The 26,454-nt window shown below is 35.3% G+C and overlaps 1 long non-coding RNA gene across 1 annotated transcript; it reads right to left on the bottom strand.

Moving 5' to 3' along the window:
* Positions 1–26,454, bottom strand: LOC115920763. Its single transcript, XR_004062527.1, has 4 exons — positions 26,384–26,454; positions 23,199–23,900; positions 22,458–22,609; positions 1–126 (listed from the first exon to the last, which is right to left on the bottom strand). It is a non-coding gene; the product is annotated as an uncharacterized LOC115920763 (long non-coding RNA).

The raw sequence follows: 26,454 nt of genomic DNA, 5'->3' as shown, positions 1-26,454 counted from the left end.
TCATATTTCAAAAGATGGATAGAGAAGACTTGAAGCTGTTTTTCTTTGAGGGTTTGTGATGGATGAGAGGTGCTACAACCATGGATCAGCGCAAAGAGCTTGGTCCCTGGATGTACAAGAAAGAGCCTGTCAAAACAGATGTAGAAAATAGGAATTGCAAGAAGGTAAGTAAATGTGATATCGAAGAGTAAACAATGTGTTTGTTTTTTTAAATAAATATGTTATTGTGGTATACTGACTGATAGCAAGAAGTGTAGGTTTCTCTCCTGCAGTCAACCTTCTCCTCTTTAATTTATTTGTATTCAATCCCAACCCCACTTTTCTACTTTCTCTCCTTCCCCTCTCCCCAAAACCTATTTCTCTAAATTCATATAATCTACTGTAAACGCGGGAATATTTGTGGTACATTAATTTTCACGGATTTCGCACTAAAGTTGGTGTCCGAGAATTTTAGAACCCGCGAAAATATAAATATGACTTCTTATGCGTGTTCTTAACAAGCTGAATTTGGTGCAACTCTAGTTTCTCCCCCCCCCCATCTCTCTCTCTCTCTCTCTCTCCCCCTCTCTCTCTCTTTCTCTCTCCCTCCCTCCCTCTCTCCCCGCTCTCTCTCTCTCTTGCTCTGTATCACTTTGTTCTTATACATGACACACTTCTACACTTCTCAACATTTAATCTCCTATACTTTCACCTGTCAGCTACTGTACTATTCAGGTCAATACAATGAAATATGTTCCATTACATTATCATCCACCTGCTACAAATTATGTAAAGACTCATGATGGACACATTAGATTTTCTATATAAACTCTTACAAAATAATATGTACTGTAGCAGCAGTCTTTCCAAAACTTAAGTACTATTCTTGAATAGATGCTAGGGCAGCAACAATATGTTACATAATGTGTCTAGACTGAGAATGGTTAGTAGATCCATAGATGAAGATGAACTCTACTTTCTTCATTAAAAAAAAAAAATCTCTTTAAAACCCAAATGAAAGGAGCTGGGTAAAATTGTTAAATGTAATGTGAGTTATCCATCGCTCCACCTGAAAAAAGGAACACTTCTATTCTTTTAAACTACACTAAAAGGTATTTCCAAAATTCACACATCTAAAATAGGAAATTGACCAGATGAGCATTCAGCTCCAGATATTTTGTTGAGTTTACATGCAGCAAGTATTCAAGACTGGGCTCTGACTTGACACTTGAAATTTAAAAATTTACATCTTGAATAATTGCAGTATAGACATATGAGTTCATGCGAGGTTTAAAAATGTCATACCGGTACTCCCTCATGTATTTATGATATCCTTACATTTTTATATTTTCTTATATGCCTTTTATTATTACTATTTCAGTATTCACATCGCACACAAACATACTTGTACATGCATGAAAAAAGCAAAAAAAGAATGACTTTGATAAACGATATATTTTTTTTTTGAAAGGTGGCAGCAACTGAATTTACTTTGTCCAAAAAATAGGTCTACATTGTTGCTATACAGCGGTCACCCGGTAACAAATGAATATTGCATGCATATCCAATATTCATCTGTTACCAAGCTGCTGAATAAATGAGGTATTGTATGAATAATTGAGATTTGGAATACAACCTGAAAAGTAGAACGAGAGCAACAGCATCAATAGTAGAATTCTGCAGGTGCATCGTATTTCAAAACTCTTTATTAAATAAGAAACACTTGGATGGAGAGGCCATTACCTGAATAGTCCCTGGATTGTATTATGCTTGTGCCATATATATACAGGTAACAACTTAACTTACCAAGTTTTGTAATTTTTTAAGTACCGGTGTGTTAACAATTTATTTGTCCTGATATATGTTTATTATAAATGGGTTGTTCTATTCAAAATCATACCGCTGCCAGAAGGCTGAATTGTGTGACTTTAACAATTTGTTAAAGTTCATAGTAAAAATATAAAAATATATATAAATATGTACATGCAAAAATATTTCCTCTACGATTTCTATGTTTCTTGAGAATGTGACATATTTAAGCTTTCATCTAAAAGTATTGAACACTGGCCCTAATTCGACAAGTCCATCTTTTACTCTTGAGTTATGAAAAACACATAATGCATCAAATTTACAAGGGGGATGAATAATTTAGTTGTTATGTGCATCTTACAGACATGTGATTCGACTCATCTTTTCTCTCCTCCTTCCTCTCTCAAGCTCAATTTCTTTAGGGGATTTCCCACTTGATAGAATACTCACTTAACAGGAGGCTTACACAACAGAAGGTCTGTTAAGGTAGAAAGTAGAATATAAATTTGCCAAAAAAAAACAAATAGCTACCTATGAAAGCACTTTTGTATGGTATAACTAAGGGCATTTTTCCATCAAGTCTTGTTAACTTTTATTTGAGATATAATTCCCTTTATTGAATATTTTGGAAGATATTTCCAATAGATCTAAAATCATCATATTTTTGTGCAAAAACTAAAATGTAGAAACATATCACCTAACTGCTACATTAAATACAGGAGAATGTTACAAAGATAAAGAAACAATGTAAACTTTCCAGAGTAATTGATGGATGTTATTTAACTAGTTGTTTCAAAATCTACATGTATTTACTCAATATATTAACTATTATTATATTACACAAACGGGCATAAAAACATTGAAAACCCTTTCCAAAATGTATGAATGATGCATGTACTACATAGACTATAAACTAGTTGTTCAGGATGTAATAACTTAATATTGCATATATATCATTATATTATATATTACCATATATTACCATTTACAAAAAGAGCTAGCATGAAAAATGAAAACTCTTTCCACGATATACATGCAATTACTAAATATTTCATTACATCATATTCCCAGGAGCACTGGCACAAAAACTGAGCCGTGTTGGATGTGAATTTTAGAGCCATTGCAGTTGTCTGTTCAGATGTGCTCATTTATATTTCATAACTCAGACTAGGGCATGAGCATGTTTGTTTGGAAAGCAACTACACACAAAGTCTAAGAATGATTTGTGACAATTCTAGGATATATGCATTTCCTGTTCGTTTTCTAGTGTATTGGTAACTTGTCAATCAAGCGTAATTAGGGTAAAAGGATGTACGCAACCTCATGTGGAACATTCACACTGGCAAATAATGCACGCTACCTTTATTCTCTTGCTTTCTCTTCCACAATTTCCACTGATAAATCTTATCCACAACAAGTTGCAGTATGAACATGATGAATCAAAAATATTTCACAAAAATATGCTACTAGCCCTGACAGTGCTGCAGGCAGATTTTATTCTGATATATTGTTTCTAATACCTTGGGACTAAACAGAATATTGTTATCTTCTTGGGAATAAAACTTGGTTTAGTAATTTTGAGGAGTTAAATGCTGTAGCCCAGTATTTTTATCAAGATAACAACCTAGAAATATTAGTTTTGTACATGTTTCTGACCATGGCAAGGATTAATTTATCTGAAAGAGCACTGATCAGAATAGAGAGAAAGAGTTGGAAAGGTAGACATTAGTATTTATGGTGATTAAAATAGACCTCAACCCATCTTGACATTCAATCTTTTGTAAAAACCCAAACCAGGAAGAGCTGGTTAACTATTCATTAGCAAATACTAACTTGATCTAAATCAAATCCAACTGCATTTCCTTTACATTCCATCTAAAATGCAAAAGAGCCAGATATAAATGCCACCAATATTCATGAGCTAATTTGGGATGATGAATGAGGGCAATTCATGCGATATTCACGGCTTAATATCTTCTCTGACTGGATTAAAGTAATAACTTGCAATGATACGCTTTCGATGTCCTTTCATGCACCATTACGTTGCACAACACTTATATATCTTACCCCGGCAATCATGGGGGAATTAGGCCGTTGTAGATCTGCAATGAAGGGGGAAATTTGTTCAGACAAGAGGGCCGTCATTTGTCCATTAATCATCATTTCATCAATGCATAGCTTGATTGGCAATGTGGCATAATTTCTCTTACTGCATTGCACAATGGCAAACAACGCCCCCCCCCCCTTCTCTCTCTCTTGCATCCCTCAAAAATTGTGTATCGCCGCACAGAATTAGGTCGAGTTTATTGGATCCCAGACTTTTGGGGCATCAGGTTTTCTTGTTTATCGATGCAAGGAACCCTGGGTAAACTGCAGAACGTATGATCTATGGGGTACAGCAAGTGATCCCGTAATAGTTTCGACATTACAGGAATGAACGATTAGCATGGCAAAGAGAGCGAAATATTGTGCGGCAACTTCAAAAGACCCCGTAATTTTTCTATTAATCTTCTCAATAAATTTTCATTATCGGTATTCTTCGAGAGAATTGGTCTGTTGACGGGAGCCTACAATGGATCGGTTGCCATGACGATGACAATTTTTGCTAAGCACTTGTGTGATATCCGATGAGGTTTGGTAGTAGCTTCATGTATTTGCTACCAAGGACACATAGAAAAATTGTCAAAAATACTTAGGAAAATCTTCAAACAAAAGTAAATCAATGTATTGTAATATCATGTTCATCCGCTTAATCCAGACATTACAATGTTCCTTTGATCAAACTACTTTCTAATTCCATCAATTTTGTTAAACAATTTTCTCATCTATTCAAAGTCAAAATAGTTTGAAGCAATCGATCGTATTAATCATAATCCTACTACAAGTAGGACACAGACAACAGAATAAAAATGCCGCACAATTTAAAACAAATGTTTGTGACGACTTGTTCTACATCTTACAGCAAGACAAAGGTGAAGTAAGCATTCTTAAAACTGATCTTAACAGGTTTAGAAAGTTCCTGGAAGATTAATGTTTAGGATTTGTATAAAGTGACAGAGAGAAAGAGCGAGAGAAGAGAGAGAGAGAAAGAGAGAGGAAGAGAGAGAGAGAGAGAGAGAGAGAGAGAAAGAGAGAGAGAATAGCATTCAACATGAAAAATAAGAAATCTACGTAATCTACGGTGTTGACAGCAATTAGGGAAATAGTTTTCCCAGCCCAAATGAAATGTTTGATAGTAAAAAAATGTCTAAATTACTAGGATGGAAAACACATGGTATCATATTAGCATCAAGTATGATGGAAAAATCAGCAAAAACATTTCCCCTTTTAACGTATTCTTCATATCACCCCCTCCCCCCCCCCCTAATAAAAAGGGGGAAATATGGTGAGACAATTCAGTATGGAGTAACGCAATTATGGAGGTGCTATGAATGAGCTGATTTCCAGATCTATACGAGTACAGGTGCATCACAAAATATGATAATGTTATAAGGAATCTTTAATCATAGCAGACAAAGTATAAGGTCATGCTCATGTCTGTATGGAAATATTCACATCTCTCTTTGTATTCATAACACTTTTCTAATCTTTTTATAGATATAAAAATGTTGTCTTTGTTTCCTCAAAGTGTTATATTTGTTGATATGATTTAACTACGCTCAATCTATTTCATAGATCCTTTTACAAAAAGGTACCATGCATGTTTGGATAAAGTGTTCAAATTCTTCCACTATACATCTTCTCCCAATGATTCAAACTCTCGCTTCTCTGTTGTAGTCACAAACATTGACACTTACAGAGAGGCATCAACAATGTAAATCTGAGAACAACAACAACAAACTCAAAGAAAGAAAATACCGAGGTAAGGCCAGATTTATGGAGGGGATTAGATGAAACATCCCTGCAATCTCAAATACTTTCCCTAAAAATATATTTTAAATCAGAGGACATATTTAATTGAGTAAATTCAAGCCAGTCTTTAGAGAGAGAAAAAAAATGCTCAAACAAACTCTATCAAATGAAAAAAAACTATATAGTCAATACACATCTGTATAGAGATAGCACACACTGTAGATAAGATGAAAAAAGAAGTGCAAGTAATCAGAATGCACAGCTACTCCTCCCTATCCCAATCCTTTGCATATATCAACTACATGAGATTATGGACAAAAAATATATATTGAACTTTTTCTGATGAAATCAGGATAATTTAATTTGAGATCAAGACATTCATACCCGCATGTAGGTCAGAGCAAGCCGAACAAATCCCCAAGATATCCCCCTTGCTTCCCATACCGAGTCTTTGTCTCGTATCTGTGCTATCTCCAGGCGTTGATAATATAAAATTGGGTTAGGCTCACACTCTATACGCCATGAAGTTTCTCTGTTCAGTGTATTTTTCCAGATAACACTGAGAAAACAAGAGGTCCACAAATAGAATAAGTCATGACTGGGGGGAACACTGTCACTTTTAATAAGACAAGCTCACACGCAATTTAAATCAACCTTACCTTGCCATTCCCCCCTGTATATATATGTTATGTTTGCATGTCCCTTGCAAGGCAGGCATGCATACACATATAGTTTGGGGGGTCTTTTTTTTCATAATACACAAGCTTTGTTCAATATCACATGTATTACCCTCTCTGTGCTTTAATATTTACAACTGTATATTTTACTGAAGGTTTAAAATGTGATACAATTAATCCGGGGATGAACCCTAACATGCAGCTTTGCCTTTTGTTTTTCCCCTCCACATACTGGTTTATCATCTTTACTCATTATTTCCCTCATTATTTCCCTCTTTGCCACTTACTTGTTTGTTTGTTTGTCCTTTTGTATGTTTATGTCATTATGTATGTATTCCTTCTAATTTTATAATGTACACTATTTTGTATTTGCGTGTTTTTCAATTGGAATGGGAAAATAAATAAATGAACTGAAATGAAATCATATTGTTGCAATTAATTGCATGAAAATCATGGGGATGATTCATATCTAATCAACAGAGATACATGTATTTCTTGGTGTAATGTACTGAATAGCTTATTTCTCTCAAACATTGCAAACAAAGTTCATACATGTACCTACACGTATGTGGAAAGATAATGATGACGGTGGTGATGACAATAATAATGATATCAATAATACTACTAATAATATTCATAATAATAATAACAGTAATGACAATGATGATGGTAGTAATAGTAATAATAAATATTATAATGACGATAACAATATTATAAGAACAAGAAAAAGCTTCTCATGCATTGCATCTTTTTTTAAGAAAGAGAATTTGTTTGTAATTGAATGTAATTTTTCCACATCTCAAGTTTTTAATATACAGTAAAATGTGAGTACAAAAGTGTATTGAACTGCACCTCACACCCTTGATTGACAGTTAATTAATAGCAAATTCATGCCAAATATTCCTTGTGGAATATGTTATGTACATCCACTACCCCAGTTTAATACTACACCTGTACACTCATTTGACTAACAGGTGTGGATGTGAATTTCATTTAGTCTAGGAATTCAAACACTTTAAGAGTCTTATTACCTGTATGCTAGTATTTTTCTTACTTTCTCTTGTTTTTTCTGCCTGTCTCTTTCTTTCTGTCTGTCTGTCTCTCTCTCTCTCTCTCTCTCTTTCCTTCTCTTCCTCTTTCTGCTTCTTAATTTTTCTTTCTCTCCTTCTCTTGCTCTTTCTCTCTCTCTCTCTCTCTCTCTCTCTCTCTCTCTCTCTTTCTCTTTCCAATCCCCTATCATTCATTTCACAATCATATCTGGCATTACACTCATGATTAACAGTTAATTACAAGCAAATTTATGCCAAATATGCGCTGTGGATTATGTTATACATCCACTACTCCAGTTACTACATCGTACACCTGTACACATATTTGACTAACAGGTGTGGATGGCAGTGAATTTTATTTAGTCTAGGAATTCAAACACTTTAAGAATCCTATCACGTGTATGCTGGTATTTTTCCTACTTTCTCTTGTTTTTTCCCTCTGTCTGTCTGTCTGTCTGTCTGTGTCTGTGTCTGTGTCTCTCTTCTCTTCCTGCTTCTTTCTTTTCTTTTTCTTTCTCTCCTTCTCTTGCTCTTGCTCTCTCTCTCTCTCTCTCTCTCTTTCTCTTTCTAATTCCCTATCATTCATTTCACAATCATATCTGGCATTACACTCATCATTAACAGTTACTTACAAGCAAATTTATGCCAAATATGCCTGGTGGAATATGTTATCCACATCGACTAACCCAGGTACTACACCTGTACTCTCATTTGACTAACAGGTGTGGATATGGCAATGAACTTCATTTAGTCTAGGAGTTCAAACACTTTAAGAGTCCTATTACCTGTACGCTAGCATTTTTTTTCTTACTTTCTCTTGTTCTTTCCCTCTGTCTCTCTGTATTTCTGTCTGTCTGTCTATCTCTCTCTCTCTCTCTTCCTCCCCCCCTCTCTCTCTCTCTCTCCCTCTCTCTTGCTCTCTCTTTCCCTCTTGCTGCTTCTTTCTTCTTTTTTTTTTCAACTGCTCTTGCTCTCTCTCTCTCTCTTTCTCTTTCCAATTCCCTATCAGTCATTCCACAATCATATCTAGCATTACACTAATTCCAGCTCTCTAAGCTAAATCTAGAGCCTAACCTAGATCAAGTCATCCCCTTGCCCATTATGCAATCTAAGCAAAGACAAATTCAGCCAAGTGACCTTTGAGAGGATTCTCTGTGCCAATTTAGAACCATTTTCTTCTATTTACGGCAATTAACCCAAATTTGAAAGGTCAAAAGGGAAGTTAGGTGATCTGAATTCTTAAAATAAATTTGTTAGGGCTATTGGTATAAGTATAAGAATCAAGGGGATTTATGTTCTCCTTTAATATCCCTCTCTCTCTCTCTCTGTCTTTCTCAGTCTCAGGTTTATAACCAAAAATTTAATTGGGACAATTTTTATCTTCTATACTAAACAGCAGAATGATGAGTATAAAGAGATTCAAATAATAAGTGTTTATGTAAAAGTTCCACTGTCTACTGATTTTACTGCTATCTACTGCAGATGTGAATGCATTAACAAAATCTTATCATTATATAATCTCAACTTTATTATATAAAATAGTTCCTTTAAAGCGGGACTACACTATTTGTAGCTAATTGCGCCCTCTATGTAGCTAACAATGCCTAAGATGTACCTGTTGATCCCCCATGGTCCCCTTTTTGTTATGTTAATTGAGAGCTGGTTTGATGAGATAACCACCTGCCAGTGACCACGCATTGAGTTTTAATCCCTCCTGGCCAAACTAGTGCAGATAGGCTTTAAGGCTTTCTTCTACGTTCTCGAATAGAAAGCTTCAATAGTGTAAATGACTACATCAGGCCTATTTGGACTGCTACATGACTGAACAACAATTAACTCTTCATCTCTTGCATACATCATTGGAATTCAAATTCTATCAAAATGCAAGTATGATAAACAGGAACCTTCTCAGGTTAAGGACAGGGATAAGAGACTTATGACAGAACACATTGTTCTATGTGTTAAGAGTACCTTCTTGCACCCCTAACATATGCAGCAAACTCTGGCACGCACGGAGTGAGACGGCACACACTCAAGCCATCACATTACCGACTAAAAGGTGAGCTAAGTAGTGTGCACTCCTCGTCCGGACATTACCGCAGAGCGAAAGCGACGTTTCCTCCGCGAGAGAGAGAGAGAGAGATAGATAGAGAGCAACCTGTTCCGCAAATAAATGCCTCCGCTACGCAAAGACACACAAGACAATTTACCATCCCTGGATGTCACATTTTCAAATAATGACAGTACATTTGCACTGATCCTACCTTCCCGCCCCCTCCCATTTAGGAAATACACAAGTGAAATATGGCTGCACTCTTGGCGTTTATGGGCTTGCTGGGAAGTACCATAAAGCTGCCATGCAACGGGAGCGGGAAGAGGGGTCTGGTGCCTAATATGACCTTGATGTGTTTACAAGACCCAACTAGCTATTTCCGTATCTCATTTTTCTTTGCTATGCATGAAGCTAGATATCCGTCACAGATATTTGTTTCTTTCAGCAAGCCCGAAAGATCAAGAGGTTATACCGTATACTTGCAATTCACTGCCTCTTGTAGTGTTTTTGGAGATGATTTTTTTTAGATATAAGAATAGGCATCGTGTTCTCTTTTGTTGAACTTTCCTTCCAAACACTGTCTCCTTTTAAAAATAAAAGTTAATTAACCCTTGCATGTTTTATAACAAATTTATGGTTAAAAAATGATAGAAAGCTCATGTATAATGCTCCATAATAATGATTATCAATGGGTAAAATTTAAAGTTACCAAATAATTCATCAAAATAAAAGATGAAACATTGTACTAAATTCAGCAGGCACTCATCTTTAATAGGATCTGTTGTTACATTTGCTGCTGTTAGAAATGTTTGATACATTGCCTTACACTTTCATTTCCAATCTTAGCCTGATATTTGTGTAAACATTGGAAAGGTCATCCAAAGGCAAAGAGATATATATCTTACAGTCGAATGCTATGGGGGTAAATAGGAAAGAAGGGAGATGTATGACAGGGGAAGTGAGGAACTCAGGAAGGATATATGGTGAGAGTGAGAGTAAGAGAGAGAGAAAAGGGAGAGAAAGAGAGAGAGACGAAAAAACAGAAAGCAAAATAACACATAAGGAGAGAGACAGAGACAGAAAGGGAGAGTAATGGAGAGAGAAAGAGAGAAGGAGAATCAGCTAGGACATGAAGGAAAAAGGTTGATAAGAATACCATAAGTGAAAATATAGGACATAAAAAACTGGATGATTGATACAGAATAAAAAGGGACAATATGTAAAGAGCAATTTATACCTAAGTTCAATGACGATTCATGTAGAATTATTGGAAAGTACAATACAGATAAAAGGTACAAAAAACAAAGTTTGTCTCTCACTAATAACAAAAATTAAAGGACAAAACGATTACTCACACGTAAGATGAAGGGAGAAGACTGGTCTAGTAGAACTTTAAAAAATAATGTAAGAAATACTTGAGTATACCGGGAAACCGAAATTAAAATGAAGGCTGCTATGAGGAAAAAATTCACATCAATTCAATAAATGAATGGAGACGAGTAGAGGATGAGAAAGAGAAGTGATATCCCAAGCAATTGATAATGACCTTTGACCTTTCTACAACCAACAGGAAAGCCGCATACATGCACACACCACCCAAAAAGAAGATGTAACAAGATCGGCTCAAGATCAATCAGAGTGAACAGTGGATGCATGATCATTGCAGAGTGTATTTTCAGAGAGAAAAAATGTCATGTACAGTGTATATCAAAAGATACATGAAGAAAATTGATTAACCCTAAAATATTTATCACCAGCACATGCACACTTTATGATTCTGAACATGTCATTGCTTGCCTGAAACAAAAAGGTAAACTTATGCAGTTACTCTGAAGAGTTTTACAGCAATTAATGTGATCCTGAATGCAATTTTATCACTTAATGTGCAGTTGTGTAACATTCTATCCACATCATTTATTGTCTCTTAAGAGCTACTTAAAATATCTAGGGAATTTTCCCCCAGAACAGAATTCTACATGTGTTTGTTTTTTAAGTTGAAAATTAAAGGATGATATTCAAACTTGAATTGGGCCATATTACATAAAATGGTACAATTCTGTTTGGACAAGTAATCTATTAATCGGTACATGATGTCCAGTCTTATTTTTGTATTATATATGCTTTCATATGACACAGAAATGGTTCCGTTCAACTATGCAAATCATAACATTCCACAACATTCCATGTTAAGAGCAAATGATGGTTCATTACAACTAAACACCATGATAGACAAGTAACAAAATTTATCAAATAGCTAATGTAGAGAAATTGACATTTAAGAATCCTAAAGTTCTAAGAAGTGCCTGTGATTTATCTAGAAACTCTAGTTTAATATTAAAGAGAATTAGTGAAATCAAAATCATAATCATAATGACTAATAAAAAGGAATTACAATCAAACTCATTTCTCCTTGCAAATTCTGAATGCCTGTAAATCCAAGATGAGCATAATAAAAAAAAGTGCAAATATTTACACTGAAGTATTATCAATCCATTTCACACCACTACCCAAGCAAGTAGTGTTTATCCAGGAGTGACTTTCACATGAATATATTAAAGAAACTGGATAAACATCGCTTGTTATCATACTTCCTTGCCCCCAGCGATATGCATCATCATCATCTATGCCAGTATCTTAATAGCCGGCGGGAATCTGTACTATCAAACAATGTGTAATCCCAAGACTAACATCACAGTTTATTGAATTATTCCTTCATTAATTCTCTACAGAAATTGCACCCAATCTGTCATCTATTCATTCATTCTACATCCTCAGAGAAAGTGCTTAATTGAAATCATTTTTTGTGTCAACATTGTTATTGATTTCATGCATACTCACTGATAAATTATACTACCCCAACAGGATTTGAAAACATAATTTAGACAATCTTGAAATCATGCCAAAATTCAGGATACCAAGGAGGGCAATGAAAGAACTTATCAATTATTTTAATTGTAATGAAACAACCGAAAACAAATGAAAGAACATTTCATTTATTTCAATTGTAATGAAACAACTTAATATCTCAAATATTAATTCTTCTCTTCAGTATTTATATTGATTCATTTCACAATTTCAAATAGAAACCAGAGAATGGCTTTAATAAAATGTATAGAAATATTCAAAATCTGCCTTTGCCATGCAGAGGGAGGGTGAAATGATGATCCACAATATTACGATTAGATGATGAATTAGAATAATCAAAATCATACATACACTTGATTTCCAAACATTAATTAGGTGACTCTTGAATAACGTCTTGCAATTCCCCCCCCCCCCCAAAAAAAAAATGGATCGCATTATTTCAATACTATAAAAACAGCATAAGTACATTTATAAATTAATAGAACTTACATCCTGCTAATTAAGCTGTTTGTTGAAAAGGAATACTCTTCACACACTTTCATATGTAGTTGTTTTTCTCAATTTCTGCCATTCCTTACCTGCATATATATCTCTGATACAAGTAAGTGCCTCCCCAGTGCTCAACAAGTGAATCGTCTGTAAAGATCATGCGTGTATGCATACATTTGTCACGCCAGTATTTCACAACCATAAACACGGCTGGCTGGCAATGCTTCTAAAGAACTGGGTTTATCTCTCTTTTAATACAGCTATCCCTAGACTACTATATTCTGGTCAGATGACAGTCAGACGTTGTAGAATTCTGCGATGAAATTCTCAGAAGTATGAACGTGAGACACGCACGCACTAGCTGGCTCGCATAAAAGTTGCCAACTACTCTCATGGCCTCATTACATGCATGTATACGCTTTCCACCGAGCTCCCATGCAAAGTATCCGTCAATCCTCATCGGCAATTTCGAAATGTGTTCAACTTGCTATGCAAGTCACGAGCAGGCCACCTTGACTATATGAAGTCAAGAACAGAGGGAGAGAAAGGAGTGTAAAGGAACCTGAGAGATGAAAGCTTATATACTCTGTCCACTTGCTTGCACTTTGTCTATGCAGTCAGCAAGGCAAATACATAGGAGGAGCAGAAATATTATCAAGTCGTAGTATACAAGTAAGTTTGCAGAGAAAAATGTGGAGAAAAATGCAGAGCCCTCTTCGGTAACCTTGGTTCCGCGGTATCTTCTCCAAATCGCTAAATCGGCAATCACTAAGATCTAGCCACTTGCGTATTATTCATGGATTCATATATGCCATGCTCTCATCATGCATACAAGCAATGTCCGCCTCGAGCCATCCTTCCTGCCTCTACATCCATGTACACAGGTTGCGACAATTCCACCAAATAGCCCAGGGGATTCACAGCGGCTACTTCTTATCCATTTCCAAACGGGGAAAAAAGAAATCAGCCACTTCAGCTGCTGCTTGCAAAAACGAGCTGCAATCTCACACTCAAAAATATTCATCATTGTTTTCTCCCTCTCTCTATCTCCTCATTTTTCTCTCCAATCTCTTTTCTATCCCTTCCCGATCCGGTTTACTCAATAAAGATATCAAGCCCCGGGGGGATGTTTTAGCATCCTTCTCAAAATAAAACTGATGGAAATCCAGCAGACTACAAGCGCATTAGGACAGCACGAATATTAGATCACCGAGGCAGAACAATGCAAATTCAATATTATCCACAGAGGCAATAATTCACAGACTTTTAAAGTGGTTGTCAAACAGAATCTTATAAAACTTTAGGAACTTTTTTCAGCAATAAAGGTTATGAAATTATATTCCCCCCAGAAACTTTGCTAGAACTTGAAATAATAGCAAGGCAAGATAATTACTCTGTTTTTTCGGGAAGATAAAAGACAAATATTTTGCTGCCCATTTAAGGCTTTCATCAGCCTACTTCAATTGATCAGAAAGCAATATTCTAGTTTAAGATGTGATTTGAATTACTGTGACCCGTTTTCTTAAATAACACAACAATTCTGTGACTTAGTTTCTCTGTTTGCCTAAGGGGTAGTAACTAAACAAATACATAATAAAACAAACATGTTCCTAGAATATAACATGAAGAAAATGAAATCATGGTTGTTACATGTTATGCTTTATTTTGTTCTAAACTCATATTGCAAGTTCAATATTTGAAAATTAAATCTATTTTATTATTACTCCTTTCTTATAAAAAAAACCTCTAGGGATTATAAAACTTGTATATTTGTTTCATGCAATTTAGAAGAAAAGTTTTCTGACATAAAAACAATACTCTTCTTGCAAATTTTTAATATGACTCTTTGTGATTATAAGCTTGTTATCAAATTTTCTTTGTTTTGTTCCAAAAACAAATTCCTTTCCTTGATCATTGCTCTCTGACATCCCCTACTTCTTATCTCTATCATCTGTACTTCAAGATCATTTTCAATTCTTCTTCTTTCTTCATCTCCATCTCTTTCTCTTTCTACATGTCCCTTAATACCTTCGGGCATAATCCATAACTTCTCTTCCTTGATCTGTTTTTTCTTCTCTGAACCCAATTTATGATTTGACATGATCCCCGGCTCTCCTGTACCTAATCCCCCAATGATCAAAAGAAGAAACTGCCTTGATCAAAATCATTTCTACCACTCTGATTTGCGCAAATCACGGGACACTTTCGGTTTCCTCCGCACAGGGATGTTGTTGCGTATTCTTTTGATGTAATCTATCTAGATCAAGTCGGGGAATTAGCGCCACAATGATAATCGAGATTGAGTTAGCCTACATACGATCCCATATATCTGTGGGGTAAACAGCTCCCAATTTGCACGAAAGCAATTTTGATTCCTCATCTCTTTCGCGACATCACCCAAATTTCCCCCCTCGACTCTATACCTTGCGAAAAGAAACACAGATTTAATTTCACAATTGTTTCAGCGTTTATTGCAAGGAAAGCGAGAAGCGCTGAGGCATTAGGAAACGGGATCAATACAGAGCGATTTCTTGGGGATATAATAAAGACCCTTGCGCTTAGTGGCACAGGGTAGGGGGATGATATCTACCGAGGCACCATTTCACATGTGAAAGTTCATGTCGTAGCTCTACGACAATTTCAAATTTAGGCACAACATTTCAAACCCTCAAATTATGGTTTATTTCAGCCGACATGCATTTCAAAGTGAACATATTTAATCCAAAATAGTTTAAATGCACCTCATGCCTTTTGCAAAACAGCGTATCAATGGTTGAAATGGTTCTATATAGTATAACATTTGAAATCATGAAGAAGAAAAAAATGAACTAATAAAGAATAAGGACTTAATAAGAAAAAAAGAAGGGAAAGCTGAAGTTAAGCCATTTAAATTCCAGAAAACGAAGAAAAATTAAAATAAACATTGGACACAAAAAAGTATACCTGAAGTTATGCCTTTGAATAGTTCTTTGGAAGCAGTCTAATATCGTGCAATTCCAAAAAGAACAACAAATAGACATCAACAAAATTAATAGATTTCCAATCATGAACTCCAGAAAATGAAAGAAACAATCAAATTTACAGACAAGATATATAATATAAATAAAAAATCCAGCAAAACTATTTATAAATCAGGTTTGCCAGAAGGATGCAATCCACAAAAATGGAATGTACTCTATAAATTAGCAGAATTACAGGGATTGGTGGAGGCGAAAGATAATCCAATTGCCAAAATTGAGATGATTGTCAGGTTTTTTATCCGCAGGCCTGAAACTACTTTAGCAATATTAATTGTGGCTTGGCTGAAGGCATAAAGTGAGGTTTGATTACTGCATCTCATCGAGTCGAGATGGAGACATACCGAGCATTCAACAATGGATGCAACTTTTGTATGTTTCTTCAACCTTCTCCCATGAATTTGAAATACGGTAGAACACAGAGTTTCTAATTAAACAAGGAACATGTTCTTTCACGTTTATTAATTAGAATTTTTTGAAGTTATATAAGAAGAGATACTTCACAATGGTTCAGCTTTTATCAGTTTCTGCATTTCTTTTCATATAAATTTTGAAAAGGAACATTAATTTTTAGTATAATCTTCTTATTTTAAAGTTAAACAAAGGGCATATTCTATCAATTGCCATACATGTATCAAGTTACCCAGGAAGATGCATACCTAAAATAATTCAGGAACTTCAGATGTCATATGTTTCTTCATGGCTTTTCATATAAACTCGATTTTTAAAATATTAATTTTTAGTATGAAATCTAATACTATTAGGCTAAATAAAGAACATTTGCTATAATTGTTTTTATGTTTTTGTCAAAAAAGTACTGTGTAGACATAGGAAAGAAAAAGAATCAACAGCATGACCTGCTATCTATTCAAATGTGTGTGCTTCAAAGCGATCATAAATCTTCTTGATTTTAATGCATTCCAGCCCCCTGCGCTATAAACCAAACTTTCATCCTCTTCTGAGGTTATAGTTCCAGCTCTGAAATAATAGCAAATTATTTGAGTGATATAAAAGCAATTATTATGACATGTGAGTCACAGCTTTAAGATGGACTACGAATAAATATGGCCGCGTAAAATGGTAGATGACAAAAAATAGGAAATAAAGAAGTGCAGAGATCATGTGACAAGACAGAAAACTCAAAAGTGGTACCATGTATTCATCACACATGGTAATCAAACTCATAACCTATTTCTTTCCAGCTCAATAAAATGTCCACTTTCTTCATTTATTATACCATTGAGTTTCTAGTGGCCCCATTACATCATGTAAATGGGTCAAGTGGAGTCGTAAAAAGATGAACGCAAAGACAAATTTTACGATTGCAACTTCCATGCTGCTATCATGTCATCTATAAATTATTGTTCGGAAAAAAAAAGAACATCAGTATACTACGAAGACAAATGACCCACTTGATGGAATTATTGATCACCGTTTACGACTCAAAAGGTGAAAGCACTGCTCACAATGTGACTTAGCAATAGATATATGCAACAACATTCTATGTTTCATTCTCTGTCAGTCATCATTAGGACTGCTTTTGAATGCAGTAAGTAACATTTGGATGGAGCCAGAAGGGTGTTAAGTCATTACATACGGGAACCAGGTTGATCCTGTATTGAGTCTATGGGAATAAGAGAACCCGGCAATCAACGGGTTAACTCTATGTAAAATGAATTAATGCCCTTCTGGCTCCAAAATGATAAAATAACGGAGATAATCAAAGTGTAACCAAGCAAAACTAGTTGACAGACAAAAATTCATTGCATTTTATGATGACCAGTAGTGAACCTACCATCTCCATAATGCATGGCAAACGAGTTAATTAGGTTAAGTGTTGCCTTAAAAGAGAGCATGCAATGGAAACTAGTTTTGTCATATTCTATCAATGAATAAATCATCTGAAGCATGTGCGTAACAAGTGTCACTAAACACGTGTTGCTACATATTGCAGATCACATGATGAAAAGGACCCAAAACGTTGAAAAGAGAATGAATATTTGAAGACATATCAATATTGAAAATATTCCCAGTTTCATCAATGTTTCATTGATGAATTGTGAGCAGAAATTGTACAATATTTTACCTCTGTAATATTTTTTTGTTGATCAGCTGTTTTTGATCTGTTTTCATTTACTGTGTGTTCTAGCAGCTCTTTTGTGAAAATGGTGTTTTGTGATAACCATTCAAGTCAATCATCTCTGAAATGTACAATGCTTAAAAATGTTATAATTGTTAGGGTGACAAGCTAAACAATATGAAATATATATTTTTAGAGTGCCATATTATTTCATAATAGGCCTATTGTGCACAAGTGGGACTTGCAGTTGATACAACACATGTTGATGCTTCGTTTCCAAACTACTATTTTGTAAAGACCTTAATGCTACATTTATCATGGCAATTCCTCTTCCACTAATAGTTGACAAGCTTGTAATCTAAAACTATTTTAGCAGAAGCACAAGGCAGATAAACACATACATGTCAGAAAACCTCTTTGACCAAAAAAAATCTGATTACCTTGAGATGTTTTAACAAAAAATTTATGCTTTGAGATGATCTAACATTCCAGCAGAATTACTCAAGAAATTATGAGATCTTTAAAATCTAAACAAGTTCATATTTTCCTCTCATAATTGCACAAAATGTAATTATTTTCTTCTCTCTCTCCCTCTCTTTCTCGTTAATTCTCTTCCATTCTTTTTCTATCGACTAATTTTTCTCTTTCTTTTCATTTCTCCTTTTCATCCTTTCTTGCTCCCTCCTTCTCTTTCTCTCTCTCTCTCTCTCTCCCATCCTCCCTCCTCTTCTCTCTCTTTCTTTCTTGCTCTCTCTCTCTCGCTCTCTAATTCTCTCCCTTCCTCCCTCTCTCCCTTCCTCTCTCCCTCTCCCCTTTTCTCCCTCCCTCCCTCCCCTTGTCTTTCTCTCTCTCTGTACCTAACTGTATTTCTCCAGCTATTTTCCCTTTCATTTATCTTCCCATCTTATTTCAATGTAATCAAGTGTGGATAGAGAGAGCAATCACATTTCTAAAGTAATAAATACATCAATATTTTGAGATAAAAGGTCTTTTTTTTCTTCTCTCAAGTGCACATTGATAGACTTTCACAATACACACATTTTCCTGTAATTTTCATCTATTTTCAGCAAGCATGAGCCAGATCATTAAATTCTCTTTTGTAAATTTTTCATCAAGTTTTTTAATATTTGAAGATTCCTTTCTGGTCACAGTCACTGAACTGGGAGATGCTAATGTGCCTTTCATTGTAATAAATTCAATATGGCGCAGTGTGATACCCACAACCCCCACACAGATACCATCTGTTGAGTAGCATCAATATTCATGCAAGACTTCTTTTATATTATGTGGATCCATGATGTGTAGAAAGCTAATAACATACTAAACATGAGTTGGTGGTAGTAGTCTACACTGGAAAACCCCTTTAGCCCAGGGATACTATCTGCCACAGAGTAAAGCAAAAAGGGACAAAAATATATTCTTTTCTTGCCAACACTTTTTGCACTAAGAATGTAAAAAAACATATATAAATTCTACATTCATGGAAAAAGTGTAAGTTCTTTCATATCAAACAGTTGAAAAACAGAAAAATCCACATATGGCTGTTTATTTTGTATGCATATATTTCAATTCAGATATACATCTTCCATTCACGAAGGAAACATAATTTTATCAAATTTTATCAAATACCTCCTAACAATATCAGAATATTAGAAGCTATAACCTGTTATAGGCCAGAACAATAACAATAACCTCAAAAGTGGCTCCAGAAATAATTATTCTTAATAAAAATTGTGCCTGGTAATAAACATTTACCCCCAATGCTAAGAAACCCATCAAACCACCAATGCTCTTTAAATTTAATAGTTATCTTAATGTTTGTCTTCAACAGTTACTAGTTCACCAATGATATCCTATGATTGTATACAAAGGATTTCCGGCAAGAAAGTCTGGTAAAGGTTTTCCTTCTACAATATTATAAAACTCATCACAGTATAAGAATATCATTGTGATAGAAAATTATCACATTTTGCGTGATCAAAGATAAAAACACAGTTCATATCAAACTGAAATGTCTGAAATGTATGATTAAGCACATGTACCTGTAAAGCACTTACTGCTGTAGCTTAGTGTTTTCTCCATCTGAAATGCCTTGTAAATATATAATCTCAACTAGAAATCCAACTAACTAGAAATATCCATGTAAACACATTTATATGCACCAGCAGAACCAGTGGCAATTCTTGAGAATGTTCTCCAATTATCTCTTTAATTCTGATTTTAAAAAGATCAACTTTCACTGAAGAATACTTATTCTTTTTTTGTCCAATATGCTGATTTTACGCTCCCTCAGTCGAATACAGAGATCAGAAATACACCAGCGAGGCTGTCTCAGACAAATGCTCAAATTATCCATCATTCCTGCTACGCGCGCGGTCACGTTTGGGTCACAGTAAGCTAGGATTCCCCCCCCCCCCCTGCGTTATTTTCCCCCTCTTCCATATTTCCAGGGGACTCTTCTTCTTATTGATACCAATTGAGATGCATTAGGATTTGTGTCTCCTAGGTGTCTTTGATGTTTGCCGCCCGATCATGGATTTACTTTCTCGGCAAACTCCTCTGATCTCTATATTGAGTGGATTTATATAGATGGGCAAGATGATTTGAGGAGAATTTACTTTTCATTCATTCCTTGATACCTTTGCAAATACCTTTCTATTTTTTTCTTTCAGTTTTTGTTTTGTTTTGTTTCCCACTCCCCCCCCCCCCATCCTTTATCTTTTCACTCAATTATTTTGAGTATAATGCCTTTGATTCTTTCTTTTTTCTTCATGAGTCATCAAAATATATATATCATGGAGTAAATGAAGGAAATGTCACTGCCTTCACACACACAAATTAAATAATGTTTTATTTTCTAAGTTTAACAAAAAATTAACAAAGAGTGAACTGAATCACCTTGGAAAATGTATTTCTGTATACTAGACACCTATACATAGATTTTATCATACTTGCCAAACATCTACAGCAAAATTTAGGAATATCCTAGCTTAGGTCAAAATTTTAAAAAGAGTGTATTTTCAGTGCTTTTATACAGATGTTTGAAGAAAAAAAGGAATATGGGGTTCATAACATTAGTTTCAAGACAAACAAAATTGAGCATTTTCCTCTCAAAAAGGAATGATTGGCAGCTATATGCTACATGCATGGCATTTAAACAAAATAAAACAAATGTTGAATATTAAAGATAATCTAAATGAGGGGGAAGGACAATAAACCTCAATCCCTTTAAAAATGGAAAAAGAGAACAGAAAAGTGATTGATAATGGGTGTTTTCTCTAGAGCTCCAATTGGCTTTAGGGAATAGACGTATATTGCTTTTAAAAATCATGAATGTCCATAACTGGTTTTTCTAAGTAGGGAAGTGAATTAGTGGGGCCAGTGTCTTGCTAATTAGGGAAAGGAAGGTCTCTATAGTGAACTATAACGCAGGCAGTCCGCAGTGTGAAAGCCCCAAGGCACAGATGTTTTTAGCCGCTTTCCGCTTTCAAAAACATCAGAAAAATGTAACACTGATTTGTCCCTCGCTTTCATCTTTATGACCACAGAAGTGACGAGTGGAAATACAGGACATGCTAAATTGCTGATTTGATTGACATATTTGATTATTAAATTGCAGGGAATGTTCTCTCTTTGTCCAAAGATTATGTAAAGCCCAATTTATCCCTCATAATACTACAGATTCCCCAGATGTTTTTTATTTCTCTGCTAAATTCAGGTCAATTATATCCTGTAATGATTATACAGAAATGAACTTTCTGCAACAGGGTCTTTGTTTCTAATATTTGGGACTAAAGTCATAAAAAAGGTTGATTTTAATTTCTATACCTAATACTTATAATGCAAATGTCAATTCACATTCATAGATGATAGTTTACCCTTCAAATAAGTGGTGAATTATGAATTGGGCGTTCTTAAAAGCAAAATATTATTATTATTTATTTAGAATTCATCAATCAAAGACAATTTCCTTTCAGGGAACAAAATGTTGTGAAATTAGATGTGTTACTTTACAAAACTGGGGTTTTTACATATATTTTATTCGAAAAGGATATTTAAATGAGACTTTTTTTAAATAAAGTAACAGTCTTTTTTTTTTTATCAGTTCTTTTTTCATACATCATACATTTCATGATATTACTTCTTACACTTCTAAATATTTTCCTTGTAATACATGATTTCTATTCTCATATCATCCTTACCATTTTAAAGATTCTGTGTGTGCACTAATAATTTGAGATACATGTATATGCTACAAAGCTGTAAAGCGCTTTGGCACATCGTTGGATCGATGTATTGAGTGCTATATAAAAAACAGAATATTACAAAGCATCTGAAAACTAAAAACAGATACAACTCCTTTAATCAAACTGCAGTTTATTTTTTATTTCACTATTCTTTCTATGGACAAAATTATAATATACACTGCAGCTCTCTTAAACTGATACCCTTTTTTATCCCACTATGTCAACGCAAGTGCAGTGCTTCCTTGATCTTAAATTCATCATAGCAAATATTAATTTGATAAAGCATCTATCTCTTCTCTACCATGTCACGCTCTCTTTCTGCTCTGTTTCATTCACCTACCTTAGAAAGGCTATTATCCTTGGTAGGTCAATTGCTTGCCGCCCCCTTGCTTATATACGAGTAGAAAGTGCAACGGTTGGCTGTATGTAAGTTCCAGCTGACTGCCTGACCAGTGTCTGTTTTAAGCCAATCTGGCTGAATGCTTGAAACACCTAAAGATGCAAAACAAAAGAGGATTTTATAATTTCTATTTTACATAATTATAGTGCTACCTGTGTATTTCTGAAGGATTTTTTGTTCTCTCTAGAAACCCCCTCCTCCTCCTCTTTACTGATCTCTCTCACTCTCTCTCTTTCTCTTTCTTTATCTGATTCTCTCCTTTACTCATTGACCTCTCTTTTTATCCATAATATCTGCTACTTTCTTCTTCTTTTTCTTTCCTCCTCAATCTTCATTTTCCAATCATCATTCCAGCTCTTTTCTTCTCCCTTTCTTTTTATTTTTCTTCCTTGAAAATTGGTCCCTGCATCCTCTGTTCTAATAAATAACAAAATTTGTATTCCATGTACTCCTTTTATTCACATACATTACCCCCCCCCCCCCCCCCTTTAATAGCATTTTCCTATTTTCCCACTCATATTTAAGTTCTGCAGTTCAGAAAGCTCAGTTCCATTATGGTTTCAACATTTGTACACAGGTAACATAAGGAACTAAACATTGAATAATGATACATGTTCAATCCACTGGATATATAAACTCTGCCATTACCTTCATTTCTACTTTATAAATTTAAATGCTTACCTTTCAAAGCTTGCAGATGAGCTGCTTGAGCAGTTGATTAGGGGTCTCTCCACATCAAAGGAGCGAAAGAAAATGATAGCTTGGGGAATCAGCGCCGTGGCAAAATTGGTGAAGATGTGTATCAGAGATGAGCCCTAAACCAATCCCATGAGTTCTTCACACCTGTGTAACCATTAATGTACAAAACAAGCCTCCCACACGTCATTAGAATCCCAGACTGTGAATCTTATCATAGCAGGTGATATTCAACGCTTCCTGAAGAAGACAGAAACAGTGCCGCTTAATCCCGCTAGATCCGCATCGCAGGTCGTTAATGACATGCGGCAGGCTTTATCTCGGCGTTCTCACAGAGAGATTCACCGTGGAGATACCGAGGGTTGTCTGGAGCAGAAAAAGAGGGCTTGTTTGAGCCAGGCACATCCAATTTAATTAGCAATGATCATTACATTATCAACACCACGATACCATCAGTGCCTTCCATAATGAACCATTCAAGGGGGCTCGCTATCAGTGTTTACTATCGACAGAACGGTGATAATGTACGAGACTTATCTCAGGGTTTGTCAATGCTGCTAGATGTCTGATTGTCACAGCCGGGTTGTGAAGTTACCTGTATTGTGTCAGATCGAGCCGCGTCAATTTCCACGCCGATGCATTCAGGGGATGATTTTGATGGATCTCTTGCCTTTCTTCCGATGATCCCTGCCGACAAAAGAACGTTTTAGATCTGTGTCACTAAGCATGCCTAAATTCCCCAACCAATCTGTTTCCTCTATTTACTTAATGTTTTTAATGATAATCATCAAAGTTGCTCTTTAAAAAAAAATGGAATAAGCATCGTAAACATCGTTTCATGGCAAACAAATCACCAAAAAAGTACCCCTACCCTGCATTATCTGATGCCGCTTGATCTTATCTCGAAAGTGAGCAAGCCCGTGGTTGCTTGGTTTCAATTATTACATTTGGAACTGATCTTCTGAATGAAACCTGATATGGGATAAAGCCACAAGGCATTTTATATCCCATTGTTCAAGCGGTATCGTTTGAAAGCCCCCATTCAGTCCAAACAAGGCTTTGCAAATTGGTTTTAACTTACAAGACCACTCTACCATGAAATGCATTGTGGATACAAAACACAATATTTTTTTTCTCCAACACTGGGAGATATTTCTAGAGTTGCATTGTCTAGCTGTAATTCACATCATTCCATTCTTTCTTCAAAAATATTCTCCCGTTTCAAAAGAGGAGTTTGTTCAGTGAATAGGTCATGGTCCTACTTAACATCCAAATCCTCTCACACAGAAATAGACTGATAAATTATCGGCTTGGTAATGATGAGGGAGGATTTACTGTCATCATTTAATAGCTTCACATATGTATGAAGAAAAAGAATCTTCAATAACGATGACCTTGGGATAATACGCAGGTGGTAGTTCTAACAACTCTTCACCTCAAAATGTTGACTTCCCCCACCACCATTACACTCTACAGTGACTTTAAAATCACAATTGTTGCTGTGGTTAAAATAGTTATCAATCAAAATGACACAATTTGTGAGAAGGAGAAAAAGGAAGGGTCAGCCTCCAATGTATGGTTGATAGCCTTTGAAATTGGGCCTTTCTATTATTAAGCTCTTGGCCAATCTAAATAATTTTAATACTATTACACATGTAGTGTTTAGAAGTGTTATTGAATTCTCTCTTTTCTTGATCATTTTTTCTCTCATCTGCTTTGAGGGAAGACAGAGATAGAATCTCATGAGTAGTCAAATTCAATTTCAAATAGAACTCTCTGTTCTTCCCCTCTCTCTCTCTCTCTTTTCTTCTTTGACAGGCTTGTGACAACAATCAACAGAACTTTAATACCAACGGAAATATACCGGTACTATAGTATACATGGAGCTGAATATTTTTATGGTCCGGGCAAATTTATGTCCAAGTACATGTACATATTCATCAATTTCATACTCTAGTTTGATGTAGTACTAGTTAGTAGGGTAATCAGTTTGTCAAATCTCAGATTGTTGTCAAATACTGCCCTCTAAGTAATTATTTCCTGGTCAGCATAATTTTTCTAAATGTTTTTTGTTAAATATGATTACTGCAAAATTGTGTTTGGTTCTTATATATCAGTGGCATTACATGTATCAAAATATTGATAGGCTACCAGTATCATGGGGGGAGGGGAGGAGAGGGTGAAGGAGGGGGAGGCCGGGAAGGAGGTAATATCATCTTCTATTCACATGACATATCTTCTCCCTTTCTTCCTCTCTCAGTCTAGCTTTTTTGCTCTGTTTTTTTCTTTTCTATTTTAGATCCCCCCCCCCCCCCCTAAGTAATGCAACCAGTTTCCATCAGTAAATGTATTTCAAACAAATCTACCGGTATGTATTTGTGCACTATTTCAGGAATTTAAAAAAAGTCATTTCAGCTTTTATTATATCTTTTAGAGAAATAGATAGAACAAAAGTCAATAAGTACTGGTGCCACAATGTGTCCTCCAACCTGGCCTATGCTGAGCTGTGCTGTACTATTATGAATGTAAATCTATACAAATTAAAAGAAATGGCTACAAAGTTACTCTATGCAACTTAATGTCATAACATCAACTTGTGACAATTTAGATCATAAGAACAAAGCATGCACTTGAATCCAATATCCACACACATACGGTAGATGAATGCATATATTGAGAACTAAGCTAGTCACCAAATTAACATCTAACATAGATATGTAGAATTGAACTGAATGAAGGGTGTCAGTTGTAACATAACTATTTTACTTGGGCCGCGTCTATCTTTTTACTTAAAGAATTGGGAAAGTAAATCTACACTACATTTTATTCAGTTTACTTCTTCTCACATATGTTGAAACTTTGACAGTTAGGTCCCCTGCATAAGCACTAAGCAGTGCACCATCATAATGATTAGATTTAGAGCAAGATGCGTGGTAAAGGAACCATATAGCCCCAGAGTCAGGGAGCGCAAGCGGGATAGGAGCGTAACGGGACGCCGCCGGGTTTTCAGGCCGAGCCCGCCGGAGAGAATTGTTTCGCCTATACCACTCATTTTCCACTACTACCAGTATTACGAAACAAAATGGTATCCGTGTATTGTCAAATCGCTGGTTTTACACATTGAATAAAACGTTACATTTCTTTCGCACACGTAATGTAGGGTTCCTTACCATTAGTTTTTTGTATAAGTTATCCTTTTCTTTCAGCTGAATCTTGTAGCTTGCTTCTCTCAAACCGATAA

The sequence above is a fragment of the Strongylocentrotus purpuratus genome, unplaced genomic scaffold, assembly GCF_000002235.5.
Source record: "Strongylocentrotus purpuratus isolate Spur 01 unplaced genomic scaffold, Spur_5.0 spur5_scaffold_9, whole genome shotgun sequence".
Taxonomy (NCBI): domain Eukaryota; kingdom Metazoa; phylum Echinodermata; class Echinoidea; order Camarodonta; family Strongylocentrotidae; genus Strongylocentrotus; species Strongylocentrotus purpuratus.
Note: the sequence above shows the minus strand (reverse complement) of the source record. Positions and strands in the feature narration are given on the sequence as shown.